An 8179-nucleotide genomic window follows, 5' to 3' on the forward strand; every position below is an offset into this window, starting at 1 on the left:
GGTTTTAACATGGTGGTCTGTATTCACAAAAGCCACACTAGGAGACTTCCCAAAGGTGAAAGCCAATAGGTGGATTAATTAGGAATTTAGTTCAAATATGAAAAAATTTTGAAGAGAGACAAACTATGGGCACGAAAGTGAAAATTAGGTCAGAAATTAGATATACCAGAGCCAAGGCCAGAAACAGAAGTGTTTTTAAAAAGGTAAGCAGGATTCTGGAAAGAGGAAGTAGGAAGCCTGATATGAAATAGGCAGCAGAAAGGGTAAGGTGTGAAGAAGTATAGGGTATGTTAAAAAAAAAATGAGTATTTGGAAAATGGATTCTGGAATTTGCTCATGTTCTTTGGCTCTCCCACCAAGCTTGGGTGGGGAATTAAAGAGATAGCCTCCTAGTAAAAACCATGGACTTTTAGTCCACTGTTCCCACAAAAATGAAGTTAGATTACTTAAGATTATTTACTATAAATTAGACGGTAAACATTACAAAACACATAACGGATATACATGTAATGTTAAGCCCATAGTGTTCTTTTAATATCTACAAGTCCTTTAAAATAACTAAGTTTATTCCTAAAGTTGCTTTCCATGAAAAATCTACTATAGTTGGGAATTACAAAGATTAGAACAATGACATAGACTAATTTTCTGAGCTCTAAGGTTTTGAGAACACTGTCAACTGAATTTAATTGGCATAATTATCTCTTCACAAATAGATTTAAATTGTTTATTTGGATCAGGTTAAAAATGATTAGGGGAAAAAGGGAAGAGCAATTAATTTCACGAGTCCAGATTTTACTTTTTGAAATTGCATGGAGACTATTTAAGGATTATACTTCTAAACTGATAAATTGCCACAAACTAGAATTTAAGTCAGAGACTAAAATTAATTATCCTAAATTTTTATCTGACCTTAGTCTAAATTATCTTACATGAAAGAGCATTGAAATGCGTTTCTTAAATTCAGCCACAGAGATTTTGAGAGTAATATTTCTTTCTTTAAAGATTTTATTTATTTATTTGAGAGAGAGAGAGAGTGAGTGAGAGTGGGGTTGGGGAGGGGCAGAGGGAGAGGGAGAGAATCTCAAGCAGACTTCATGCTGAGCCTGGAGCCTGACACAGAGCTCGATCTCACAACCCTGAGATCATGACCTGAGCTGAAATCAAGAGTCAGATGCTTAATGGACTGAGCCACCCAGGTGCCCCTGAACATTTGTATTATGAGGATAAATCTTTTAAAAAGTCACTTGGACTATAGAAACTGATAATAATAAAATGTAATTTTGAGGATTAAGAAAAAGAACTGCTATTGATACTGTTATTGTGAGGTTTGAATGATACTGGATTTGCAAAAGTTTATATTTTTAGCTAACACAATATTTAGTAAGCGTTGCAGCTCTACAATCAAGATCCCTTTCAAGATAACTATATTTGTTTTGTTCCCATATGTTTTATTTTTAGCTTGTCTTATAATTTATTTTCAACTTTATTTTTGGTAATGTATTCCTTTTCTTTTTTGGTCTTCTCTGTGAGATATTTTAGTCCTGGATTTGAACCAATAGTTTAAGGACATAAATCTTGATTTCTTATGTTTAGGTGCATTCAAAATATTGAAAATCATAATAAAATTTGTCTTATATCATGTTAAAAATTGAAAAATTCACAAGGTAATCCAAAATTTAATCACCTGTAAGAGGGTTTTAAAAACTAGTGATTTGGGGCACAAGTCTAGCCAGAGAATTTTAGCTTGTTTTTTGTTCTGATTTTGTATTTGAACACCTTTAAATGGGTTTTAGACATAAAACTATCCATTTCACACATTTATGTTACCTGCCTAATAGTTAAATGTGTTTTAGTTCTTGATTAGTGACTTACAAGATGACAAGTATCTGAAATATGTGTACTCCAGTTTTTAAAATGCTGGAAATTCCATAAACTTGCTTTCACTTTTCTAAGAAAGTCTAGCATGTAAAATTAATGCCAAGATTTATTTAAAGCATATATTTAAAAAAATAAAGCATATATTTGCCAATTGTTGATGTAAAATCATGAGGTAATTATTTAATAGCTCTGAATCTGCTTACCATCTGTAAAATAAGTATAATAATAATTACCCTGTCCATTTCAACAAGCGTGCTGTGTAGATTTCTGTTACCACATTTCTCCCCACCCCCCAAATAAAACATAGCTGTCTCATATATAAGGATCTTAGAAGTTCTCACTGCTAACAACAGGTAGCAAGCTGTACAAACTAAAAAATCAACAACTCTTCTTAAATTCATCAGAAAAGTGAGGTCACAGGGCAAACCGTTAGACCACAATTGGAGAGAGAGACAGGCAAGTGAGGATGATCACAATTTACCTCAGCAGAAAGCTCTGTGGGAACCAGTGCCAGGATAGGAAAACCTGAACTGGAATTGATGAATTGCTGGAGACAGTTGTGAGAGTTAAAATTTCCAGGGGGACCCAGTTATAGGGAGACCCTACACTTTTATGAGTTTTATCTCCAGGAGCTTTATCAGATACTTAGAGTGTACATCAGAGAAAAATGCCCTCATACTTCTGGCAAGGGGAGAGGAAAGGAACCATTTTTAAATACCCCAGATCATTCTGTTCTTCTCAACAAAGCCTGCCCTCAGGAGAAAACGATATTACAGAACCTAACCTGCTGGGAAAGGACATCACGGGATAATAACTAAGGTTTATATGGGCATTATAAGGGGGATTGTTATATCAGAAAAATTTTTAATGCTTTTTTATTTATTAATTTATCAGAGAGAGAGAGAGAGCACAAGCAGGGGGTGTGGCAGGCAGAGGGAGAAGCAGGCTCCTTGCTGAGCAAGGAGCCAGATGCGGGACTTGGTCCCAGGACTCTGGGACCATGACATGAGCTGAAGGCAGATGCTTAACCGACTGAGCCACCCAGCCATTCCCAGAAAGTTTTAAAATAAACATATCTTTAAAAAAATTGAAACACAGGTCACCTCTCCATATGAACTATCTATAGTCTATATTCACATCCAGACACTCTTGTTTTCCCTTTTCTAAAACTGAGTAGTATCACCGAGATTCTAGGTAATGTATTTCTTATTTAAAAAATTTAATAGCTATTTTAATAATCAGCTTACTCTCAAATATAATATATCCTGAAACTAAAATTATCTTTTTTAATCAGTTTCCCCACTGCTCTTAATAAGGCACTTAGTACCCCAATATGATAGACCTGAAAACTTTTCATCATCCTTAACCCATTCTGTTTTTGCAAACAGATTTTCATAAATATTTTTCAGAATTTCTCATTCATTTTCATTACCACTGGTCATCCCCAAAGCTATTACCATGTATGGTTGTCTTGGACATTTTTCAACATTTTTTTGTTTCTACAGACAGACCTCATTTTATTGTATTTCACAGATACTGCGTTTTTATAAATTGAAACTTTGTGGCAACCCTGTCCCAAGGAAGTCTATTGGCGCTATTTTTCCCAACAACATTTGCTCACTTTGTATCTGTATCAAGTTTTGGTAATTCTTACAATATTTCAAACCTTATTGTTCTTATTGTATTTATGGTGATCTGTGATCAGTGATTATGACTCACTGAAAGCTCAGATGATGGTTAGCATTTTCAGCAATAAGTATTTTTTTTTAAAGATTTTTAATTTATTTATCTGAGAGAGAGAATGGGAGACAGAAAGCATGAGAGGGGGAGGGTCAGAGGGAGAAGCAGACTCCCCGCCGAGCAGGGAGCCCGATGCGGGACTCGATCCCGGGACTCCAGGATCATGACCTGAGCCAAAGGCAGTTGCTCAACCAACTGAGCCACCCAGGCGCCCCGCAATAAGTATTTTTAATTAAAGTATGCACATGTTTTTTAGATACGCTATTGCACACTTGATAGACTACAGCTTAGTGTAAACATAACTTTTAAATGTACTGAGAAACCAAAAATTACTTTGATTTGGGATGCGTGGGTGACTTAGTTGATTAAGCGCCTGCCTTAAGCTCAGGTCATGATCTTGGGATTCTGGGATCAAGCCCCACATTGGGCTCCCCACACAGTGGGGAGTCTGCTTGTTCCTCTCCCTCTACCCCTCCCACTGCTCACTCACTCTCTCTATCTCTCTCTCTCAAATAAATAAATAAAATCCTTTAAAAATTTTTTAAGGAATAAATAGTAATGATTTTTAAAGCAAGAATTTCCCTGTTATTTTTTCATTTTAGCTTCTTTTCTTTAGAAATACATTCTGAGGGTTGCCTGGGTGGCTCAGTCAGTTAAGCATCTGCCTTGGGGTCAGGTGATCCTGAGATCCTGGGATCAAGTCCCGCATGGGGCTCCTTGCTCAGCTGGTGGGGGGTGGGGTAAGGGTCTGCTTCTCCCTCTGCCTCTGTCCCTCCCCCCAACTCCTGCTCTCTCTCAAATAAGTAAATAAAATCTTAACCCCCAAAAATGACTTTGATTCACTTTGTTGTGATATTTGCTTTATTGTGGTGGCCTGGAAGCAATCCAACATACAATATCTCTGAGGTATGCTTGTGTATATTAACTCTGTTCAGATTCAGCATGTCTTGATTGATGTATTAAAGCTTACTTGATATCAATAATCACTAAAGAATAGAGCACCCCAGACTGAGGAGTATGCTGGGCTTGGATGGAGTTGGGCAGCTCCAAAGATGAGTCCCTGAAGGAGCAGCAGGCCTGTCCAGGCCTAAAGTCCAGGGGAGCCCGATGCTCAACTTGAATTCCCCGAACGGTCACTATTACAACTTTAAATCTGGTGGACAGGAAATAGTGGAAACAAATCCAAGTTCTTAGGAACTAAGCTAGTCGTGGAGATGGTTTTTAAATATGTGCCCATATAGGGCAAAAAACCAACCGAGGCATTGGTGATATGAAAAAAAAAAAATCATTCTTGAGGAAGAAAATTGTGAACATGGTTCTTAATCAAGTGTACTTTTTGTGAATGTATTTTCAAAGATTCCGGACAAAATACAGTTCCCTTAGCAACTAGGGAAGAACATAGCTAAACATTGTCACCACTGAATAAGAAAAACAAGTGTGAGAATAAGGACCACAAAATTAAACAGATTTGAAAAAGGAAATTCTACTTCATATTCTAATGGGGAGGTGTCTGTTCCTCTGGGAAGAATTCAATTATTAGAGTGACAGAGACCAAGTCTTTGCTTAGATAAATAAAAAAACAAGTTTATCAGAGACAGAATATTTCTTTGTACTAAAAGTTGTAATAATACTTTGACTTTGCACATATCATCTATTAAAATGAAAATTTAGTAATTAATCTCGGTTTGATTGTGTGCAATCAAAATTGTCAGCCAACAATTAATACATGACATTTTGGGACACCTACTGTATATTTTGTGCTGGGCTATACATTATAGGACTGTAATTTGTTTTGAAAATTAATTTCTGTAACATTTTCAGTTTTGTTATATGGCACTAAAGCTGATTAAAAAAATCAGCTTCGACAAATGCTGGGAATAAGAATCCTTTAGCTTTGAGAAGAGGTATATTAAAAGCAAGAGATAGCAAGGTACAGAGGAAAAAACAACTATGTAACAAAGAAACTGTAACTTAAAGTCTAGGTTCTACTTACTAAGAGTATTTCTTTGGGTTGCATACTTAAAATCCCCTCTGAGCCTCAGACTGCATGCCTACAAACTGGGACAAATATGATCTATAACGCTTATTTATGGGTTGTTAAAATAAACAGAAATATTTTATTTAGTGTTTTTTTTTTTTTTTTTAGAATTTCCAAAATATCTAAGGCATTTTGGCTTAAGAAGCCATCTAAAAATCCAAATGTGGAAAAGTCTATGTAAATAGCTTTCTCTCTTCTCTAGAGATCAAAGTGGGTTGTTTTTTTTTTTTTTTTTCAGAAAATCACATATCAATTTCCATTCCCTGTCATAAAAACAAGCTTCACTCTGCACTGAAAGTGTATTGATAAGATGAACTTCTTTCCCCAACAGTTCTGCTGCTTTTCTCATGTTAGGCATGTAGAGTCAGCTCCTTACTGGACACCCCCAAGGATGTCTCAAACCTAACATGTCCAAAATTGGAAGCATTTGCTCCTTGCACCTGCTTCTCATAGTGAAATTAAACAACAGTAAATACTCAGGTAATGACACTGCTATCAACTTAATCATTTTAAGTCCTAACTTGGTACTCATCTTTAGGTTTAGTCTCTCTTTCTCATACCACCTTCCCAGACAAACCATCACCAAATCCTGCTGATTTTAAAACTTTTATTGGGTAAGTATTTCTCCAAACAATATTCCCTTGATCTCATTGCCACCCTAACTCAGACCCTTTGAGCGTGCCAAATAGCCTTATAACAGCTGTTGCTGTTTCTACTTGTTTAGCTTCTTTTAGCTCCTCGATTTCTCTACTTCAAAATATTTTATATTACTTTCCAGAATGGAGCATTTAATAATAATGCATTACTCTCCTACTTAAAAATTCTTTTTTTAAAAGATTTTTTATTTTTAAGTAATCTCTACACCCAACGTGGGGCTCAAATTTATAACCCCGAGATCGAAAGTCCCATGTTCTACTGACTGAGCCAGCCAGGCCTCCCTCCTACTTAAAAATTCTTGATAACTGTTGATGTCCTTTAGGACACAGTGCTTAGCATGCCACATAAGGCCATCATAATTTCACTTGGTCTTGTGAATGAGCCCAAATTCCCACCATTTCTACTCATTTTTTGCTCTCAAGTAATGGAGAGGTACTTCAATGCCCAGTATCTATCACCTACCTCCTGCCTTCATGACTGGTCAAGCTGTTCTCTCTGTCTGTAACCTTCTCTACTAGTTTCCTATGGCTTCTGTAAAAAATTACCACAAAGCTTGTGGCGTAAAACCACATACAAGTATCTCCTTCAGTTCCCGAGGTCAAAAGTTCAAAATCCACTTCACTGGGTTGAAATCAACGTGTCGGCAGGGTCCTGCTCCCTCAGAATCTCTAGGGGAGAATCCATTCCTTGCTTCTTCCAGCTTCTGGTGGCTGCCAGCGTTCCTTGGCTTGTGGCCACATCACTCCAGTTTCTGTCTCTGTGGTTACATTGTCTTCTCTTTTGTGTCAAATATTTCTCTGCCTCTTTCTTACAAGGATGCTTGTGGTCCCATTTAGGGACCACTCCAATAATCTAGGATAATCTCCTCATCTCAAGATTCTTAATTACATTTGCAAATGCTTTTCCCCCCATATAATTTAACATTTACAGGTTCCAGATTAATTAGAACCTGATATCTTAAGGGTCCATTATTCTGCCTATTACATCTACCCTATAGAATTTAGTTAGGTTTCTCTTATCTGGTTACCCATGGCACCCTGTGCTTACCTCAATTTATACTTGATATATAAAATGAAATCTTCCTCACTAAAATGAAAACTTTTCAAGGGCAGAGGATGGATGATTTTATTCATTTTCCTTTCTTACTGTGAATGCCTTAGTATGATTCCTGGCGCATAGTAGGCACTCAACGTGTATTTCTTGAGCTTTTGAAATGAAGGCAGCTCTGCCCTTTTATTTTCAAAGTAGATGACTTAACCCAGTGGGAACGAACAAGAAAGATAGTATATGCTTATTTCATTGTCCGAAGCACTCACAGCCAGTGAGCCTGTCTAATGAAATAATGCAAATAAAAATACTTCACTTTTCAAATGCTGGCTTATTAATTCATTTTCTTAGGATAAAAATTCCAAGACAAAACTGCTAATGGGATTATATGGAGAGTACTGACTCAGAATTATATGGAACACATTAAACAATAGTCATGTCCACACCTGCTTATTTATTAATGTGAAATGTGATCTAATCACCACCATTAATTCTTGCATCTGTAAATAAAACAAAATATATACTTTGTTCAGAATAAGCATCAAATACAGAGTTAGGGCACATGACAGATACATGCTAAGGTGATCCCCAGTGAGTCTTATCTTATGTAAGTGCAGGCAGGGTCTATAATTTGCTTCTAATTACTAGAATATGGTACAAATGATGGAATATTTGTCCTATAATTATGTTACAAGATAAATATATATAAGATACACACAAACACAAGATCAGTATCTATCTATCATCTATCTATCATCTATCTATCTATCTATCTATCTATCTATCTATCTATCTATCTATCTATCTATCTATCTATCT

This window comes from Neomonachus schauinslandi, chromosome 5 (assembly GCF_002201575.2).
Source record: "Neomonachus schauinslandi chromosome 5, ASM220157v2, whole genome shotgun sequence".
Lineage (NCBI taxonomy): Eukaryota > Metazoa > Chordata > Mammalia > Carnivora > Phocidae > Neomonachus > Neomonachus schauinslandi.